General features: G+C 49.6%; 1 protein-coding gene across 1 annotated transcript in view; it reads right to left on the bottom strand.

The window, feature by feature from the left end:
• Positions 1 to 20,252, bottom strand: part of LOC139273350 (uncharacterized) — a 73,538-nt gene extending 53,286 nt beyond the window's left edge. Inside the window, exon 1 of the mRNA XM_070890205.1 lies at positions 20,178 to 20,252. The gene's annotated coding sequence lies outside the window, so the exon portion shown is untranslated. The remainder of the gene's footprint in view (positions 1 to 20,177) is intronic.
• Between the last annotated feature and the right edge of the window lie 551 nt (positions 20,253 to 20,803).

Here is a 20,803-nt window from a genome sequence, read left to right as displayed (position 1 = left end):
GCTGAAGATGGTTGTAAACGCTTCAGCCTTGTCTTTTGCACTCACGTGCTGGGTTCCGCCATCGTTGAGGATGGGGATATTCATGGAGACTCCTCCTCCAGTTGTTACATTCATGACTGGATGTGGCAGAACTGCAGAGCTTTGATCTGATCCGTTGATTGTGGGATCACTTAGCTCTGTCTATAGCATGCTGCTTCTGCTGTGCAGCATGTATGTAGTCTTGTGTTGCAGATTCTCCAGGTTGGCACCTCATTTTCAAGTATGCCTGGTGCTGCTCCTGGCATGCTGTTTCTACACTCCTCATTGAACCAGGGTTGGTCTCCTGGCTCGATGGTAATGGTAGAGTGAGGGATATGTCGGGCCATGAGGTTACAGATTGTGGTAGAATACAATTCTGCTGCTGCTGATGGCCCACAGGACCTCAGGGATGACCAGATTTGATCTTCTAGATCTGTTCTGAATCTATCCCATTGAGTACGGTGGTAGTTCCACACAACACGATGGAGGGTGTCCTCAGTGTGAAGATGGGACTTTGTCTCCACAATGACTGTGTGGTGGTTACTGCTACCAATGCTGTCATGGACAGATGTATCTGTGACAGGTAGATTGGTGAGGATGAGGTCAAGTAGGTTGCTCTCTCGTGTTGGTTCTCTCATCACCTGCCGCAGGCCCAGTCTGGGAGCTATGTCCTTCAGGACTCGGCCAGTTCGGTCAGTAGTGATGCTACCGAGCCGCTCCTGGTGATGGACATTGAAGTCCCCCACCCAGAGTACATTCTGTGCCCTTGCTACCCTCAGTGCTTCTACCAAGTGGTGTTGAACATGGAGGAGAACTGATTCATCAGCTGAGGGAGGGCGGTAGGTGGGAATCAGCAGGAGGTTTCCGTGTCCATGTTTGACCTGAAGCCATGAGACCTCATGGGGTCCGGAGTCAATGTTGAGGACTCCCAGGGCCACTCCCTCCGCACTGTATACCACTGAGCCACCACCTCGGGTGGGTCTGTCCTGCCGGTGGGATGGTGATGGAGGAGTCTGGGACATTGGTTGAAAGGTATGATTGTGTGAGTATGACTATGTGAGGCTGTTGCTTGACTGGTCAGTGGGACAGCTCTCGCAATTTTACCACAAGTCCCCAGACATTGGTGAGGAGGACTTTGCCGGGTGAGCTGGGCTGGGTGGGCCGTTATCGTGCCCGAAGCCAGTGCCAAGGTCGATGTCGGGTGGTCCGTCCGGTTTTATTCTTATTATTGTTTTTCGTAGCGGTTTTGTTACAACTGAGTGGCTTGCTATGTGATTGCAGAGGGCAGTTAAGGGTCAACCACATCTGAGGCCTTGCAGAGAGCAAGGGGAGAGGCGTTGAAGTGTGTCAGCACTGTGTGGAGCATCCACATAGAGCTTCCTTCAGTTCCCCAATAGTGCTCCGGGTCTCACCCCCAAAGGAAGTGCAGCGCGTGAGATTGTGTTCCACTTCCTGTGTGGGGCAATTCCGGGCGCTCAAAGTCCCGGCCCCAGAAACTTACTGCCCCAATCAGGGCACAGGGCAAGCTTTCCCCCAAAGTATTGTTAGATCATTGTGGCCAGTGATTATTCCTTTTCTCTGTACTTCAGCAATTGTAAAAATGTTTTTTTGAATTAATTCTTGTGATATGAGCATCACTGCCAAGGTCACCCTTTAGTGGCCCTCCCTAATTGCCCGTGAGAAGCTGATGGTAAGTCGCCTTCCTGAACCGCAGAGGGCAGTTCAAAGTCAATCACATTGCTGTGGGTCTGGAGTCACATGTAGGCCAGACCAGGTAGGGCATTAGTGAACCAGATGGGGATTATAACAATCAGATAGTTTCATGGTCACCATTACTGATAATAGCTTTTCATTCCAGATTTTAACTCACTGAATATTTTATTCCCCAGTTGCCGTGGTGGGATTTGAACTCTGGCCTCTGGATCATTAGTCCAGGCCTCTAGATTACTGGCCCAGTAACATAACCACTATGAACATAAGAACATAAGAAATAGGAGCAGGAGTAGGCCATACGGCCCCTCGAGCCTGCTCCGCCATTCAATAAAATCATGGCTGATCCGATCATGGACTCAGCTCCACTTCCCCGCCCACTCCCCATAACCCCTTATTCCCTTATCGGTTAAGAAACTGTCTATCTCTGTCTTAAATTTATTCAATGTCCCAGCTTCCACAGCTCTCTGAGGCAGCGAATTCCACAGATTTACAACCCTCTGAGAGAAGAAATTTCTCCTCATCTCAGTTTTAAATGGATGGCCCCTTATTCTAAGATCATGCCCCCTAGTTCTAGTCTCCCCCATCAGTGGAAACATCCTCTCTGCATCCACCTTGTCAAGCCACCTCATCATCTTATATGTTTTGATAAGATCACCTCTCATTCTTCTGAATTCCAATGAGTAGAGGCCCAACCTACTCAACCTTTCCTCATAAGTCAACCCCCTCATCACCGGAATCAACCTAGTGAACCTTCTCTGAACTGCCTCCAAAGCAAGCATATTCTTTCGTAAAAATATGGAAACCAAAACTGCACGCAGTATTCCAGGTGTGGCCTCCTCACCAATACCCTGTATAACTGTACCAAGACTTCCCTGCTTTTATATTCCACCCCCTTTGCAATAAAGGCCAAGATACCATTGGCCTTCCTGATCACTTGCTGTACCTGCATACTACCCTTTTGTGTTTCATGCACCAGTACCCCCATGTTACTGTTACAACTCCTGGTCAACTGTGGCTGTGACAGTGACAAATGTACTTTAGGTTAATGTATTCCGATACTTCCAGGTGGCCTCTGGTGACAGTGGTCACATCATTCAGTCAATAGTCCATCACTACCAATCACAGAACTGCACTTTCTCCTTTGATTCATGAGGTGCCTTCGCTCTAAGCACAGCAGTAAACAAATATTATTGGATACTCAAGGGTAACAGTACAATCCCCATTGTAACCATTTTTAAATTTACTTGTTCATAAATGAAATTAGCTGAAGTGATAAATTCCAAGTATCTGTGACTCTAGATTAAATAGCAATTCACATCACAGTTACCAAAAATAAAAGTGTTCGATGCTCAATGTATACACAGTGAAGTTTAAACACAGAGGTCGAGGAATTGGCCTCCTCAGCACCTCCGTTGTTACCTCTGGGGGGCGATACTGGTCCCTAAACATTTACTGACCATCTGCAGCGAGAAGATCAACTCAACAGTTGTTTATCGCACTGGAGGGAGGTACACAGTGGTGTTCCCCAGGGTCGGTACACAGTGGTGTTCCCCAGGAATGGTACACAGTGGTGTTCCCCAGGAATGGTACACAGTGGTGTTCCCCAGGAATGGTACACAGTGGTGTTCCCCAGGGTCGGTACACAGTGTTGTTCCCCAGGGTCGGTACACAGTGGTGTTCCCCAGTGTCGGTACACAGTGGTGTTCCACAGGGTCGGTACATAGTGGTGTTCCCCAGGGTCGGTATACAGTGGTGTTCCCCAGGATTGGTACACAGTGTAGTTCCCCAGGAATGGTACACAGTGGTGTTCCCCAGGGTCGGTACACAGTGGTGTTCCCCAGAGTCGGTACACAGTGGTGTACCCCAGGGTCAGTACACAGTGGTGTTCCCCAGGGTCGGTACACAGTGGTGTTCCCCAGGGTCGGTACACAGTGGTGTTCCCCAGGGTCGGTACACAGTGGTGTTCCCCAGGAACGGTACACAGTGTTGTTCCCCAGGGTCGGTACACAGTGGTGTTCCCCAGGGTCGGTACACAGTGGTGTTCCCCAGGGTCGGTACACAGTGGTGTTCCCCAGGGTCGGTACACAGTGGTGTACCCCAGGGTCGGTACACAGTGGTGTACCCCAGGGTCGGTACACAGTGGTGCTACCCAGGGTCGGTACACAGTGGTGTTCCCCAGGGTCGGTATACAGTGGTGTTCCCCAGGGTCGGTATACAGTGGTGTTCCCCAGGGTCGGTACACAGTGGTGTTCCCCAGAGTCGGTACACAGTGGTGTTCCCCAGGGTCGGTACACAGTGGTGTTCCCCAGGGTCGGTACACAGTGGTGTTCCCCAGGGTCGGTACAGAGTGGTGTTCCCCAGGGTCGATACACAGTGGTGTTCCCCAGGGTCGGTACAGAGTGGTGCTACCCAGGGTCGGTACACAGTGGTGTTCCCCAGGGTCGGTACAGAGTGGTGTTCCCCAGGGTCGGTACACAGTGGTGTTCCCCAGGGTCGGTACAGAGTGGTGTTCCCCAGGGTCGGTACAGAGTGGTGTTCCCCAGGGTCGGTATACAGTGGTGTTCCCCAGGGTCGGTATACAGTGGTGTTCCCCAGGGTCGGTACACAGTGGTGTTCCCCAGGGTCGGTACACAGTGGTGTTCCCCAGAGTCGGTACACAGTGGTGTTCCCCAGGGTCGGTACACAGTGGTGTTCCCCAGGGTCGGTACACAGTGGTGTTCCCCAGGGTCGGTACACAGTGGTGTTCCCCAGGGTCGGTACACAGTGGTGTTCCCCAGGGTCGGTACACAGTGGTGTTCCCCAGGATCGGTACACAGTGGTGTTCCCCAGGGTCGGTACACAGTGGTGTACCCCAGGGTCGGGAGACAGTGGTGTTCCCCAGGGTCGGTACACAGTGGTGTTCCCCAGGGTTGGTACACAGTGGTGTTCCCCAGGGTCGGTACACAGTGGTGTTCCCCAGGGTCGGTACACAGTGGTGTTCCCCAGGGTCGGTATTGGGACCGCTGCTTTCTGCAAGGTCTCTGCTCCACGGCTCCACTCAGTGACCCCCCCCTACCCCCCCCGGCACAGTGTGCACCCCCCACCAGATCAGTCCCCCCCCCGTGCCCCCCCGGCCCAGTGTGCCCCCCAGTGCCCAGTGTGCCCCCCAGCCCAGTGTGCCCCCCCCGGCCCAGTGTGCCCCCCAGTGCCCAGTGTGCCCCCCAGCCCAGTGCCCAGTGTGCCCCCCAGTGCCCAGTGACCCCTCCCCCTGCCCACTGCCCATCGCGCTCCAGGAAGGAAGTGGAACCTTACTGCCCACTGGGCAAACGGAAAATGTTGTAAAAGTTTGAAATCATTTGCGTTTGGAACTAATTTTTTAAACTTTTAAAAGTTAACAGCCCACACGTGGTGCTCCCCAATTTCAGCCCCGATGAGTCTCTGATTCTAAAGGAGCAGGGACATGAAAATTATGGGTCTCAATTTTCCCCAGTGATTTGTGCCGTTTTTTTGGCCTAAATTTTAAAGTCCAAGTTTCCCCAAAGATTGTGTGCCAGCGTAACTCAGTTAGTTACGGTTTTTTTGAGACATAGTAACCTGATGTCTGTGTCATTTTTACACAATTATGCAAGTTTGGCCAACTTCCATTTCTCCGAGGACAGCGAATGTGACCACTCCTAAAAAACCTTCTGGGTTTTAACAAAAAACCAGCGCACGTCAAAAAATCAACGCAGAAAGACACCGTTGTGTTTCGGTGAAGTTTTGGAGGGAGTCACGAACACATAAATACACATCATCGGGCTTCATTTTTCCAACTGAAGATACAGAGAATGGAGCTTTCGTGCAATTCTTTAAGTTTGGATAATTTTTAAAGTGCCACGCCCCCACCGGACATCTCCAAACCGGGCTCGAGGGTCGGAGCGTCAACCGGCAGAATCAGTCCCTCGCCCGCACACAGGGGCTCGGGGCTCGGCTCGAAAAGCCCAGCGGGGTGGGCTGGGGGGTGGCGGGGTGTGGAATCTGAACTGAAGGGATGAGAACCCTTACACTATGTCACTCTGCATCAAATAAATCCAGCGGGGGGAGGTTCCCGATCTATGCAAACCCATTGCACATGCTCAGACCTGGGTGTGGTCCATACTGGGACATTGACCTTGGGGAGCGAGACAACAAAGAAACTTGTCCTGCCTGTCTTTTTGAGCTTCTTGCAAAGGTACAATTTAATCATGGGGGCAATAGTGACAATGTCATACTACGTGCAAGCCTTCTGCATGATGGTGCTGCGGAGGAGACAATTGATTAGACACCATCGTGTGAGGAACCTCAGAACATGTAGGATGATGGGCAGGAGGCCTTACCCACCTCGGGTATATTGAGACAGGTGTTAGTACCTGCACCTGAGTGATGCAGACTGTGTCAGAAGGCTGCGTTTCCACAAAAAAGTTGTAACTGAGATCTGTGAGTTAGTGAAAGCAGACCTGCAACCTAGAAGCGTCAGGAGGACTGCTTTGTCAGTTGAAGTGAAGGTTCCAGCTGCACTTTCATTCTATGTATCTGGATCGTTTCCAGCTACAACTGGGGATGTGTGCACCATTTCTCAACATGCAACACATGTCTGCATTCGGCAGGTGACTGCTGCAGTATATGCCCGGAGGAATGACTACATGTCCACCCAGGCAATGCGTGAAAGGGCTGTGGGCTTCTCCAGGATTGCTGGCTTCCCAAGGGTACAAGGCGGCATTGATTGTACCCACATCGCCTTGCGTGCATCTTGGGAGTAATGTGAGTTGTACAGGAACAGAAAAGGCTTCCACTCCATTAATGTGCAACTCATGTGTGACGACATGAATCGCATCATGTCAGTTGATGCAAGATACCCTGGGAGCACCCATGATGCATTCATCCTATGCAAGAGCGCTATATCTACCATGTTTCAGCAGCAGCCAGAAGGGCAGAGCTGACTACTGGGAGACAAAGGGTACGGCCTGCCACCTGGCTCATGATGCCCTTGCGTATAACCCGGACGGAAGCTGACCGGGAATACAACATGCCGCACATTGCGACGCACAGCATAATAGAGAGGACCATTGGCATCTTGAAACAGTGTTTCCGATGCCTGGACCATTCTGGAGGCTACTTGCTATACTCCCCTGAGATTATCGGTCAGTTCACTGTTGTGTGCTGCATGCTGCATAACTTAGTCATGAGGCAGCAGCAGCTGGTAGTGAAGACCCACCTGAGGTGAGAGTGGCTGATGATGATGAGGAAGCTGCAGATGAGGAGGAGGAGGAGGAGGAGGAGGAGGAGGAGGAGGAGGAAGCCATGCAACTACCTGAACCCAGAGTACGATGGCGGAGGAGAGCGGGCCTTCGTGCCCCTTTAACGATTGCTCGAGCCTTGCACCAGCAGCTCATCCATGAACACTTTGCTGCCGAGGGATCAGCGGCAACTATTCCGTAATGTGAATTGTGTTAATGGAACAAATCATGGCAATGATTCTTGTTTACTTCAAAATCTTGTGTTAGTAATGGAACAAATAATGGCAATGATTCAGTTATAATTTAAAATATATTTTATTCAAAAGTTTAACAAACATTTGTTTGTACTTACCTTTAATAAAAATATTCTTGGATCAAACTTTAAAGTTTTCAGTTAAGATCACTTTCAAACTTTAACAATGCTTACAAATCTAAGATCACTTCAAACTCTAAGATCATTAAAAACTTAAAGATCATTTGGAAACTTTTAAACTTGTAAATTTATATAACTTACAAAAATGTTTAATTTGAGAACAGTGACAACAGTAACAGCAATAATAAAAAGAACAGCAGCAGCAAAGAAAGGCAGCACCCATCTCTCCTCCACCTTATTCTCAGACCACAGCTGCACTTGGTGTTGGTGACACGCATCGTTTCTTGGGTTGGTACCAAGCTTATTCTTTCGAACATCTCGGATATTGCACACTTCTTGATGGGGGGGTCGGGGGGGTGGGGAGGGGCGGTAATGTAGAAGGCCCGACTTGGGTCCCTTCAGTGGCTGGTCTGGGGATTGGAGTGGGAGTGGCAACTGATTCTGTCAATGGGCGCAGGGTCTGAGCGCGTTCCCCTATTGCAGCAGCTAACTCCGACATTCCCTCCCTCATGTGCCCCGACTGCGTCTCACCTACCTGCAACATTCCCTCCCTCATGTGCCCCGACTGCGTCTCACCTACCTGCAACATTCCCTCCCTCATGTTCACTAACAGTGTGTCAACTACCTGCAACATTCCCTCCCTCATGTTCACTAACAGTGTGTCACCTACCTGTGACATTCCCTCCCTCATGTTCACTAACAGTGTGTCACCTACCTGTGACATTCCCTCCCTCATGTTCACTAACAGTGTGTCACCTACCTGTGACATTCCCTCCCTCATGTTCACTAACAGTGTGTCACCTACCTGTGACATTCCCTCCCTCATGTTCACTAACAGTGTGTCAACTACCTGTGACATTCCCTTCCTCATGTTCACTAACAGTGTGTCACCTACCTGTGACATTCCCTCCCTCATGTTCACTAACAGTGTGTCACCTACCTGTGACATTCCCTCCCTCATGTTCACTAACAGTGTGTCACCTACCTGTGACATTCCCTCCCTCATGTTCACGAACAGTGTGTCACCTACCTGTGACATTCCTCCCTCATGTTCACTAACAGTGTGTCAACTACCTGTGACATTCCTCCCTCATGTTCACTAACAGTGTGTCAACTACCTGTGACATTCCTCCCTCATGTTCACTAACAGTGTGTCACCTACCTGTGACATTCCCTCCCTCATGTTCACTAACAGTGTGTCACCTACCTGTGACATTCCCTCCCTCATGTTCACTAACAGTGTGTCACCTACCTGTGACATTCCCTCCCTCATGTTCACTAACAGTGTGTCAACTACCTGTGACATTCCCTCCCTCATGTTCACTAACAGTGTGTCAACTACCTGTGACATTCCCTCCCTCATGTTCACTAACAGTGTGTCAACTACCTGCAACATTCACTCCCTCATGTTCACTAACAGTGTGTCACCTACCTGTGACATTCCCTCCCTCATGTTCACCGACAATGTATCAGCCACCTGCAAAACTCCCTCCCTCATGTTCCCGCAGTGTTTCCATTTCTACTGAGAGTGTTGTTACTTCTCCCGACAGTCCTGATACCTCATCACCCACCCCACTATTGGTGTCCAGGAGTGATCGTGTAAGGTCAATGCTCTCCGCACTCATTGTCATCATCTGAACCACATCTGTTAGATCCTGCACCTGAGGAGAGCGCTGTCGAGCTCTCCTTCCCCTCCTCACCCTGGGTGTGGCTCACTACATCCCACTGGGACCCGCAGCCTCGGACAGTGGGGCCCTGGGTGTGGCTCACTACATCCCACTGGGACCCACAGCCTCGGACAGTGGGACCCTGGGTGTGGCTCACTACATCCCACTGGGACCCACAGCCTTGGACAGTGGGGCCCTGGGTGTGGCTCACTACATCCCACTGGGACCCACAGCCTCGGACAGTGGGACCCTGGGTGTGGCTCACTACATCCCACTGGGACCCACAGCCTCGGACAGTGGGGCCCTGGGTGTGGCTCACTACATCCCACTGGGACCCACAGCCTCGGACAGTGGGACCCTGGGTGTGGCTCACTACATCCCACTGGGACCCACAGCCTCGGACAGTGGGGCCCTGGGTGTGGCTCACTACATCCCACTGGGACCCACAGCCTCAGACAGTGGGGCCCTGGGTGTGGCTCACTACATCCCACTGGGACCCACAGCCTCGGACTGTGGGAACCCATGGAATGTCCCAGCAACACTCGTACCACTCAGGAAAAGGGTTGGCACCTCAATGGGGGACACCTGCACCTCCTCCAGAGTGAGTACAACCCCTCCCCCTCACCCTCATGCTCTTGGTCGGGAAGGTGGGATTGTCTCGTCCGCGTCTCAATCTTCTGCATCGTCAAGGTTGGCCTCAAGTTCTGCAAAATATAACAGAACACACAAATGGTTAGCAGCAGAGGAGGGGCCAGGGTGGGTGGTAGGAGGAGGCTCACACAGTGCAGGCAGCAGGCTGATTTGAAGGACCACGATGAATGATAGCACATTGCATCAACTGAAGTGTAGCTGACGGAGACATCCCCATGAACCGAAGCGTGGCTAGCCCGCGCGGTACTTAACATTTAGCAAAGGCAGACTGTGGAATTTGCAGGACTTACCCTCTCCCTCGAGTGTGGGCCCAGCTTGTGTCGTGGTGATTGCTTTTCTCCAGGCAGGACCATCAAAGCAGTGAGCCTCTCTTCCAAGGGTGTCAGTGGGTGCAGGTTTACCAGGCTCCTCCTGTTCGAGTTCTTTCCCTTTTGTTGTGTGCCAGCTTCCTCTGCAAAGATGAAAACATAACTTTTGAGGGAGGGTGTCTTTCTGCTGGGTGGGACATGCAGCTGGTCACATTTACAATTGCAATTCCATTGAATAAATGAAAATATTACTTACACTGACTACTTGACCAAGGTCCTGCCACTTCTCTCTGCACCGACCTCCAGACCTCGGGGTGGTCAGCATTGCACCGTAATCTTCTGCAAGTTGGTTCCAGCTTTTCTTCATTTCTTTTGGTGAAACTTTTATGTGATCTCTGCTGATGTCCAGCTCGTGCCATCTGGCCTCAATCACAGTAACTAGTGCGTCCACTTCACCCTGTAAGGAACTCTAGGTCCTTGTGCCGCGTTGCATCTTGTATTGCAGCTCGGATTTTTCCAATGAGAATTAAAGTTCTCACACCCAACTGGTCCTTTACAAATGGCCGAAAGCAGACCGAGAGCTGTCCTGTACATGCGCGCCCATAGCAATCATGTCAAAAACATCCATTTTTTTCACGCATGCGCAGAAGGGGGGCATTGTTTTTTCGGTGCAGACATTAGGCTCCACCCCCTGAAGATACAGGGCAGGCTGCGTGGCCCCAATTTCAAACAATAGAACGGGGAAACTTGCTACTTATTTTTTTGGAGTTGAGGCGTAACTCTGGCAATACGCAAAAAAACAGCATTGTGGAAATTTGAGGCCATAGACCTTACGTACTTCCTGAATACCCGCTGAATGAATTCATTAAACAGTGATACAGTAAAACTGTGATTGGTGGAAATAAGACACTTACTATGTGTGAGAACAGACGGAAGGAGAAACACACAGAAACTGAACATCAAACCAGCTGGCATTTTGCTGCAGACAAATCGTTGACTCATTTCACAGATTCACTCTCTTTCCCTGTAAGAAATACACACATAGATACAGATATATATTGTACCAGAAAACCACCAGACGTAAAACTGAGGCACATTTCTTCAATATGTTTAACACTTCGGACTGTGAAGAAAAATAAAACAGATAAAACAGCTTACCAAATGATTTCCTCACGCATGGGAACACCATCGCCTCCAAGTTCCCCTCCAAGTCACATGTCACCCTGTCTATATTCTTGAACTCCCTCCCTAAGGGCATTGTAGGAATATCTTTGCCACACGGACTGCAGCGGTTCAAGAAGGCGGCCCATCACCAGCTTCTCAAGGGCAACTAGAGATGGGCAAAAATGCCAGCCTTACCAGCGACGCCCATATCCCGAGAAGAATTATAAATAAAATACATTTGAAAGACCTTTACCAGGCCGTTATGCACCCCGGCAAAAAGGTATTACAGGATACCATCTCACAAACTGATGTAAAACATAAACTACTGGTCGGGATTGGGGTTAAAAGAACTAGTTAGCAAAAGGAAAGTCCTGGTGTGACTATCACTAACACTGAGCCAAATCAGAGTTAACTTAGTTCCATCACACCTGACCACCGCTACATTTTGCACCTCAGTTGTGTGATCTATTTGGCAGCCTTCCCTCAGGTTGGTGCTCTCTGTAGTGACCAATGAAACTCTTTGTAAATGAGGTTGTATCAAATCAGCAGCCTGGAGTTGGAAGCTATCTTGAGGCTGAGACTCATAGGCCTGGAAACTCGATGGGGCAGCACCCATTTTTTGGGCACAAGCTGGATCCCTAACCTTCCAATATGGTGGGCAGCGATGTCATAGGGTTGAGATGATTGGCTTGAAATTGTCACAACCATCGTCGTCGCTCATTCCCACTGATACCAGTTTTACAGGGGCTCCTTACTGCCTCACTTGGTTAAATGCTGTCTTGATTTCAAGCACAGTATATAAGTACCAGTTCTTTCTCTCTAATGCGTGTGTGCATGCACATACACGTGTGTGCGTGTGTGGAACTGGGTTGGAGTGAAGCTGAAGAGACACCATTCCTTGTACAAGATCTCCCACTTTGTGCTTATTCTCTCAGCAGCATTTCTTGTTCTCTACATCTCAGGCAGAATCTATACAAGTAACTGATTCGCTCCAGGATTCGGTTCACTCTGATGGATACAAAGATAATTGCTCACTATATTCTTCAATGGTGTCACTCCTTTCTATAGAGACATTGAAGATTACATCAGAGGAAGTTGTCCCGTTGTGTCTGTGCCAACACTTTGCTCGAACAATCCAAAAACTAATCCCACTGCCCCACTCACTCTCACAGCCCTAAATCTTACCCCGCTTCAAATATTTATCCAATTTTCCCTTAAAGATGCACAAACGTATCTGTGAGAGTGTTCCACTGAGCCACGGCTGACACCTTATATACAGAGTCTTGTGTCTGAAAGTTAGGTGAAACTAATCATTTTTATATTTCGTGTTACAAATAAAACGTAGAATACCAACTCCGAAACACGAGCTAAAATGTTTTCTTATGAATCTTTGAAATGTCGGACAATAGTGAAATGGTGGTGGGCTTGTTTAATTGGTCCTGACTTTGGTCATGTGAGAGACCCAAAGCAGTAGATAGTTATCTTAGTGTCACTGTTTCGCATTAACCATATTTACATCCTTCACTGAACTGTCAAGGCCCAGGTAACTGTAAATGGGAAGTAATCCTTCCGTTTAAATATTTCCAAACAGAATTGAAAGGCAGTAGGGGTTAAATTGAATAACCCCTGAGAACGTGATAGAGCGTTCTAATCTCTATCAATCAGGACTCAACCCAAACATTCATGTGTTTCACCTCACCCTCACACACTTAGCACTTTTGCAATCCTCCAACCAACATCTCACAGCTTGCACACACAGGCAGCTATTCAACCATGTCAGTCACATCACCCGGACAGATTGCACAATACTCACTGACACATTTCCATCTTTCTCGGTGGAGAAGGTAATGCAGAACCGGATGAAGCAGGGACTAACCGGAGAGGGTGAGGCGTGCCTGCATGTTGGAATCTCTATGGAGATACGATGCTGGCCATTTTGGGAAGGGCCATTGTTGAGGCCGTGGCCACTAGCGGGGCTGAGACCATTGAAGATAAGGGTATCCACATTCCTAATCCTCCTTCTCTCATCCCACCTCTGTCCCATCCCACATTCTCTTCTGACTGATGAGCTGCAGATGGTGTAAACAAGCACTTCTTACTTTCTCCTCGCCCCTCACCACAACCCTTCACGTGTCACTTTTCATTTGAAATAGCCAGGAACTACAAGCTGCCCAGATAGTGGAGGCAGAGCAGGAAGACACACCGTCACTGGGTTTCACAGTCGCAGCCACCAGCTCACATACTGACATTGTGTGTAATTGCGAGAGGAAAGAGGTGGGATCTGCACACGGTGAGACACTGGGCACAAGTGCGCTGCAGCCAGGGCAGGGGGAAATGACAGCTCAGGTAGCAGCTCGCCGCAGGTTGAGGTCACGCACTAGTTCTGATACAGAGGACTCAGCTAATGACTTCGATGGGCCAGGCTACACCAGAGGCTGCTGGGTGGACACACCGGAAAGCCTGCCAGAAGCCTACCTTCAATGTTAAGGAGCATGGACAACTCAGGCACTAACTTGGCACAGGGCTTTGTGCAGAGCTTGGAGCCCATCATTTCCAACATGGAACGGGTGGCTACCTCCAGCAGCACACCTGTGGAACCAACCAGGACGCAGCGTCTGATGGCCAATGTCCCAGCATCCATTGCAACACAAGCAGCACCCACCCAAAGTCTGAGTGTTGCAGAGGAAGCTCAGACTGTTGTCAGGCAATCTCAGCGTGTGGTCATTGGATCCTCAGACTGTTGTCAGGCAATCTCAGCGTGTGGTCATTGGATCCTCAGACTGTTGTCAGGCAATCTCAGCGTGTGGTCATTGGATCCTCAGACTGTTGTCAGGTAATCTCAGCTTGTGGTCATTGGATCCTCAGACTGTTGTCAGGCAATCTCAGCTTGTGGTCATTGGATCCTCAGACTGTTGTCAGGTAATCTCAGCTTGTGGTCATTGGATCCTCAGACTGTTGTCAGGTAATCTCAGCTTGTGGTCATTGGATCCTCAGACTGTTGTCAGGTAATCTCAGCTTGTGGTCATTGGATCCTCAGACTGTTGTCAGGCAATCTCAGCTTGTGGTCATTGGATCCTCAGACTGTTGTCAGGTAATCTCAGCTTGTGGTCATTGGATCCTCAGACTGTTGTCAGGTAATCTCAGCTTGTGGTCATTGGAGGCTCAGACTGTTGTCAGGCAATCTCAGCTTGTGGTCATTGGAGGCTCAGACTGTTGTCAGGCAATCTCAGCTTGTGGTCATTGGATCCTCAGACTGTTGTCAGGCAATCTCAGCTTGTGGTCATTGGAGGCTCAGACTGTTGTCAGGCAATCTCAGCGTGTGGTCATTGGATCCTCAGACTGTTGTCAGGCAATCTCAGCGTGTGGTCATTGGATCCTCAGACTGTTGTCAGGCAATCTCAGCTTGTGGTCATTGGAGGCTCAGACTGTTGTCAGGCAATCTCAGCTTGTGGTCATTGGATCCTCAGACTGTTGTCAGGTAATCTCAGCTTGTGGTCATTGGATCCTCAGACTGTTGTCAGGCAATCTCAGCTTGTGGTCATTGGATCCTCAGACTGTTGTCAGGCAATCTCAGCTTGTGGTCATTGGCAGCTCAGACTGTTGTCAGGTAATCTCAGCTTGTGGTCATTGGATCCTCAGACTGTTGTCAGGCAATCTCAGCTTGTGGTCATTGGATCCTCAGACTGTTGTCAGGCAATCTCAGCTTGTGGTCATTGGATCCTCAGCCTGTTGTCAGGCAATCTCAGCTTGTGGTCATTGGCAGCTCAGACTGTTGTCAGGCAATCTCAGCTTGTGATCATTGGATCCTCAGACTGTTGTCAGGTAATCTCAGCTTGTGGTCATTGGATCCTCAGACTGTTGTCAGGCAATCTCAGCTTGTGGTCATTGGATCCTCAGACTGTTGTCAGGTAATCTCAGCTTGTGGTCATTGGATCCTCAGACTGTTGTCAGGCAATCTCAGCTTGTGGTCATTGGAGGCTCAGACTGTTGTCAGGCAATCTCAGCTTGTGGTCATTGGAGGCTCAGACTGTTGTCAGGCAATCTCAGCGTGTGGTCATTGGAAGCTCAGACGGTTGTCAGGCAATCTCAGCTTGTGGTCATTGGATCCTCAGACTGTTGTCAGGTAATCTCAGCTTGTGGTCATTGGATCCTCAGACTGTTGTCAGGCAATCTCAGCTTGTGGTCATTGGCAGCTCAGACTGTTGTCAGGCAATCTCAGCTTGTGGTCATTGGCAGCTCAGACTGTTGTCAGGCAATCTCAGCGTGTGGTCATTGGATCCTCAGACTGTTGTCAGGCAATCTCAGCTTGTGGTCATTGGCAGCTCAGACTGTTGTCAGGTAATCTCAGCTTGTGGTCATTGGATCCTCAGACTGTTGTCAGGCAATCTCAGCTTGTGGTCATTGGCAGCTCAGACTGTTGTCAGGCAATCTCAGCTTGTGGTCATTGGATCCTCAGACTGTTGTCAGGCAATCTCAGCTTGTGGTCATTGGAGGTTCAGCCTGTTGTCAGGTAATCTCAGCTTGTGGTCATTGGATCCTCAGACTGTTGTCAGGTAATCTCAGCTTGTGGTCATTGGATCCTCAGAATGTTGTCAGGCAATCTCAGCTTGTGGTCATTGGATCCTCAGACTGTTGTCAGGCAATCTCAGCTTGTGGTCATTGGATCCTCAGAATGTTGTCAGGCAATCTCAGCGTGTGGTCTTTGGATCCTCAGACTGGTGTCAGGCAATCTCAGCGTGTGGTCATTGGATCCTCAGACTGTTGTCAGGCAATCTCAGCGTGTGGTCATTGGATCCTCAGACTGTTGTCAGGCAATCTCAGCTTGTGGTCATTGGCAGCTCAGACTGTTGTCAGGCAATCTCAGCTTGTGGTCATTGGATCCTCAGACTGTTGTCAGGTAATCTCAGCTTGTGGTCATTGGATCCTCAGACTGTTGTCAGGCAATCTCAGCTTGTGGTCATTGGAGGCTCAGACTGTTGTCAGGCAATCTCAGCGTGTGGTCATTGGATCCTCAGACTGCTGCCATTGTGGCCATAGATACCAATGTTCAAAGGACTTTCCAGGGCATCACAACACTCCAGGAGTTTGTTCATCAACAGACCCCCTCCCTGAAGGCTCTCTGTGGATATGGCCTCCTGCTGAGCACACTTACCCCCCTCCTCCTCCCTCCTCCTCCCTCTTCCAGCAGATGTACTGCTCTGCGTGGCCTCTGCTCACTCTCCCAGTCACGCTCAAAGCCAAGAGGAAACCCTACTAGGCCACTTATGCCTGGAAGCAACTGGTTTGTGCACAAGCCTTTACGTTACCAAAATGTAATTCAGCACCAGACAGACTGCTCCATGTGGAATATTGAAACTTTTAACCAGTATGGAAAACATCCAAACCATAGAATTTCAGCAACTTACAGAAGAAATAATCCACCAACTAACCCGCAAGTATTTTATGATACATTTAAATAGCGCTGGTGATGGTGTCCCTCATACAGTTGAACGTGCTATCACTGAGTCCATCTATTTCCACCTCCGTAACATCGCCCAACTCCACCCCTACCTCAGCTCATCTACTGCTGAAGCCCTCATCCATGCCTTTGTTACCTCTAGACTTGACTATTTCAACACACTCCTGGCTGGCCTCCCACGTCCTGTGCTCCATAAATTCATCCAAAAGTCTGCTGCCGTGTCCTAACTCGCACCAAGTCTCGCTCACCTATCAGCCACTGTGCTGACCCGTGTCCTAACTCGCATCGAATCCGCTCACCTTTCACCCCCTGTGCTCGCTGACCCCTGTCCTAACTCGCACCAAGTCCCAATCACCCATCACCCCCTGTGCTCGCTGACCCATGTCCTACCTCGCACCAAGTCCCGCTCACCCATCACCCCCTGTGCTCGCTGCCTGTGACCTAACTCACACTAAGTCCCGCTCACCCATCACCCGCTGTGCTCACTGACCTGTGTCCTAACTCGCACCAAGTCCCACTCACCCATCACCCGGTGCTGACCCGTGTCCTAACTCAAACCAAGACCCATTCACCCATCACCCCATGTGCTCACTGACCTGTGTCCTAACTCGCACCAAGTCCCGTTCACCCATCACCCCCTGTGCTCACTGACCTGTGTCCTAACTCGCACCAAGTCCCGCTCACCCATCACACACTGTGCTGACCTGTGTCCTAACTCACACCGAATCCGCTCACCTTTCACCCCCTGTGCTCGCTGACCGGTGTCCTAACTCACACCAAGTCCCGTTCACCCATCACCCGCTGTGCTCACTGACCTGTGTCAGCATTGTAACCAATGTAACCCCACTTTTTCAAAAAAGGAGGGAGAGAGAAAACAGGGAATTATAGACCGGTCAGCCTGACCTCAGTAGTGGGTAAAATGATGGAATCAATTATTAAGGATGTCACAGCAGCGCATTTGGAAAGAGGTGACATGATAGGTCCAAGTCAGCATGGATTTGTGAAAGGGAAATCATGCTTGACAAATCTTCTGGAATTTTTTGAGGATGTTTCCAGTAGAGTGGACAAGGGAGAACCAGTTGATGTGGTATATTTGGACTTTCAGAAGGCTTTCGACAAGGTCCCACACAAGAAATTAATGTGCAAAGTTAAAGCACATGGGATTGGGGGTAGTGTGCTGACATGGATTGCGAACTAGTTGTCAGACAGGAAGCAAAGAGTAGGAGTAAATGGGTACTTTTCAGAATGGCTGGCAGTGACTAGTGGGGTACCGCAAGGTTCTGTGCTGGGGCCCCAGCTGTTTACATTGTACATTAATGATTTAGATGAGGGGATTAAATGTAGTATCTCCAAATTAGGATGACACTAAGTTGGGTGGCAGTGTGAGCTGCGAGGAGGATGCTATGAGTCTGCAGAGTGACTTGGATAGGTTAGGTGAGTGGGCAAATGCATGGCAGATGAAGTATAATGTGGATAAATGTGAGGTTATCCACTTTGGTGGTAAAAACAGAGAGACAGACTATTATCTGAATAGTGACAGATTAGGAAAAGGGGAGGTGCAACGAGACCTGGGTGTCATGGTACATCAGTCATTGAAGGTTAGCATGCAGGTACAGCAGGCGGTTAAGAAAGCAAATGGCTTGTTGGCCTTCATGGCGAAGGGATTTGAGTACAGGGGCAGGGAGGTGTTGCTACAGTTGTACAGGGCCTTGGTGAAGCCACACCTGGAGTATTGTGTACAGTTTTGGTCTCCTAACTTGAGGAAGGACATTCTTGCTATTGAGGGAGTGCAGCGAAGGTTCACCAGATTGATTCCCGGGATGGCGGGACTGACATATCAAGACAGACTGGATCAACTGGGCTTGTATTCACTGGCGTTCAGAAGAATGAGAGGGAAACTCATCGAAACGTTTAAAATTCTGACAGGTTTAGACAGGTTAGATGCAGGAAGAATGTTCCCAATGTTGGGGAAGTCCAGAACCAGAGGTCACAGTCTAAGGATAAGGACCGAGATGAGGAGAAACTTCTTCACCCAGAGAGTGGTGAACCTGTGGAATTCTCTACCACAGAAAGTTGTTGAGGCCAATTCACTAAATATATTCAAAAAGGAGTTAGATGTAGTCCTTACTACTAGGGGGATCAAGGGGTATGGTGAGAAAGCAGGAATGGGGTACTGAAGTTGCATGTTTATCCATTAACTCATTGAATGGCGGTGCAGGCTAGAAGGGCCGAATGGCCTGCTCCTGCACCTATTTTCTATGTTTCTATGTTTCTATGAATGGGGTACTGAAGTTGCATGTTCAGCCATGAACTCATTGAATGGTGATGCATGTTCGAAAGGCCGAATGGCCGACTCCTGCACCTATTTTCTATGTTTCTATGTTTAAGTCCCGTTCCCCCATCACCCCCTGTTCTCACTGACCGGGTCCTAACTAGCACCAAGTCCTATTCCCCCATCACCCCCTGTGCTCACTGACCGGGTCCTAACTCGCACCAAGTCCTGTTCACCCATCACCCCCTGTGCTCACTGACCGGGTCCTAACTCGCACCAAGTCCTGTTCACCCATCACCCCCTGTGCTCACTGACCGGGTCCTAACTCGCACCAAGTCCTGTTCACCCATCACCCCCTGTGCTCACTGACCATGTCCTAACTCGCACCAAGTCCTGTTCCCCCATCACCACCCGTGCTCACTGACCATGTCCTAACTCGCACCAAGTCCAGTTCCCCCATCACCCACTGTGCTCACTGACCGGGTCCTAACTCGCACCAAGTCCTGTTCCCCCATCACCCACTGTGCTCACTGACCGGGTCCTAACTCGCACCAAGTCCTGTTCACCCATCACCCCCTGTGCTCACTGGCCGGGTCCTAACTCGCACCAAGTCCTGTTCACCCATCACCCCCTGTGCTCACTGGCCGGGTCCTAACTCGCACCAAGTCCTGTTCACCCATCACCCCCTGTGCTCGCTGACCTACATTGGCTCTCGGTTGAGCAATGCCTAAAATTGTTATTTTTTTTCCTTGGTCCACTTTTACTGAATTCTAAAATCCTCCCAACCCTCAGGCTTACTTCTCCTTTTAGCAACATTATAAGCCTCTTCCTTTAATCTAATACTATCTTTAACTTCCCTTGTTAGCCACGGTTGGACTACGTTTCCCGTAGGGATTTTATTCCTTAAGCGAATTTATATTTGTTGTGAATTATTTCTTTAAATGTTTGCCATTGCCTAACTACCGTCAAATCTTTTAAAGTCGTTTCCCAATCTACCTCAGCCCACTCGCCCCTCATACCTACGTAATTTGCTTTGTTCAGATTTAAGACCCTAATTTTAGACAAAAGTTGGCCATCAGTTAGTTGTAAGAAACCTCCTTCTTGGAGCTTTATGAAAAATGAGACAAACCAAATAAATAAGCACTTGATGCCCGTGTTTAGTCTAAAGAGGAACAGGGTGCAACAGAGGAAGTGACCTGAAAGAGTGAAAGATCAACAAGGGACAAGGTCTTTGAGCAATGCCCAAATGGGATCAGTTATTGAAAGCACATTTACATCAATCCTTTGAAAAGAAGTATGATTGCAGTAAGATTGCCTACCTTGTGGGAAGAGACCAGTGAAGGAGTCTAGAGACGGAGCAGCAAAGCTCCCAGCGATACACAACACTCTGAGGTCTCAGTCATTACTCTGCACAAAGTAACTGACGTAGTCTCTTGTGAAAGCACAGGACAGGCAAGCTTCCTCTTCCCTTTCAGCTCAGGGGTCAGACATCATTGGTGCTGTGCCTGTTCGAGCTGAGATAGAATATTGGCTCAATAAATAAAACACAGGGCAGCTCAAAATGGGAACTTATCAAGCTCAAAAACATTTACGGGTGGGAGGCAAAGGGGTTAGTCTTGGTCATTTAAATGTTACTGGAGGATCTCAAATGGCAGAGCTCATGGTAAATGGGAGAAGCTGCTGTTTGATAATGAAAGGAGTGTTTACCATGAAGTGCCAGGGTTGAAATTCAGGGGTTCCAGCCCCACGACAGAACAGGGACAGAGCAGACCTCCCGGCCATCTCTAGCCATAAACACTGACGCCGCCCCAAATCCCCAGGGATGGGTTCATTCGCACGTTTGGGTGATTCCATCAGACCTGTCAGGTTAATCTGTGATTCCCCCTCGGTCCACTCCTGGTGATAAGGATCGGGAGATAGCTCCAGATAGCAGAAAATGAGAGAG

The sequence above is a fragment of the Pristiophorus japonicus genome, chromosome 1 (assembly GCF_044704955.1).
Source record: "Pristiophorus japonicus isolate sPriJap1 chromosome 1, sPriJap1.hap1, whole genome shotgun sequence".
NCBI classification, from domain to species: domain Eukaryota; kingdom Metazoa; phylum Chordata; class Chondrichthyes; family Pristiophoridae; genus Pristiophorus; species Pristiophorus japonicus.
Note: the sequence above shows the minus strand (reverse complement) of the source record. Positions and strands in the feature narration are given on the sequence as shown.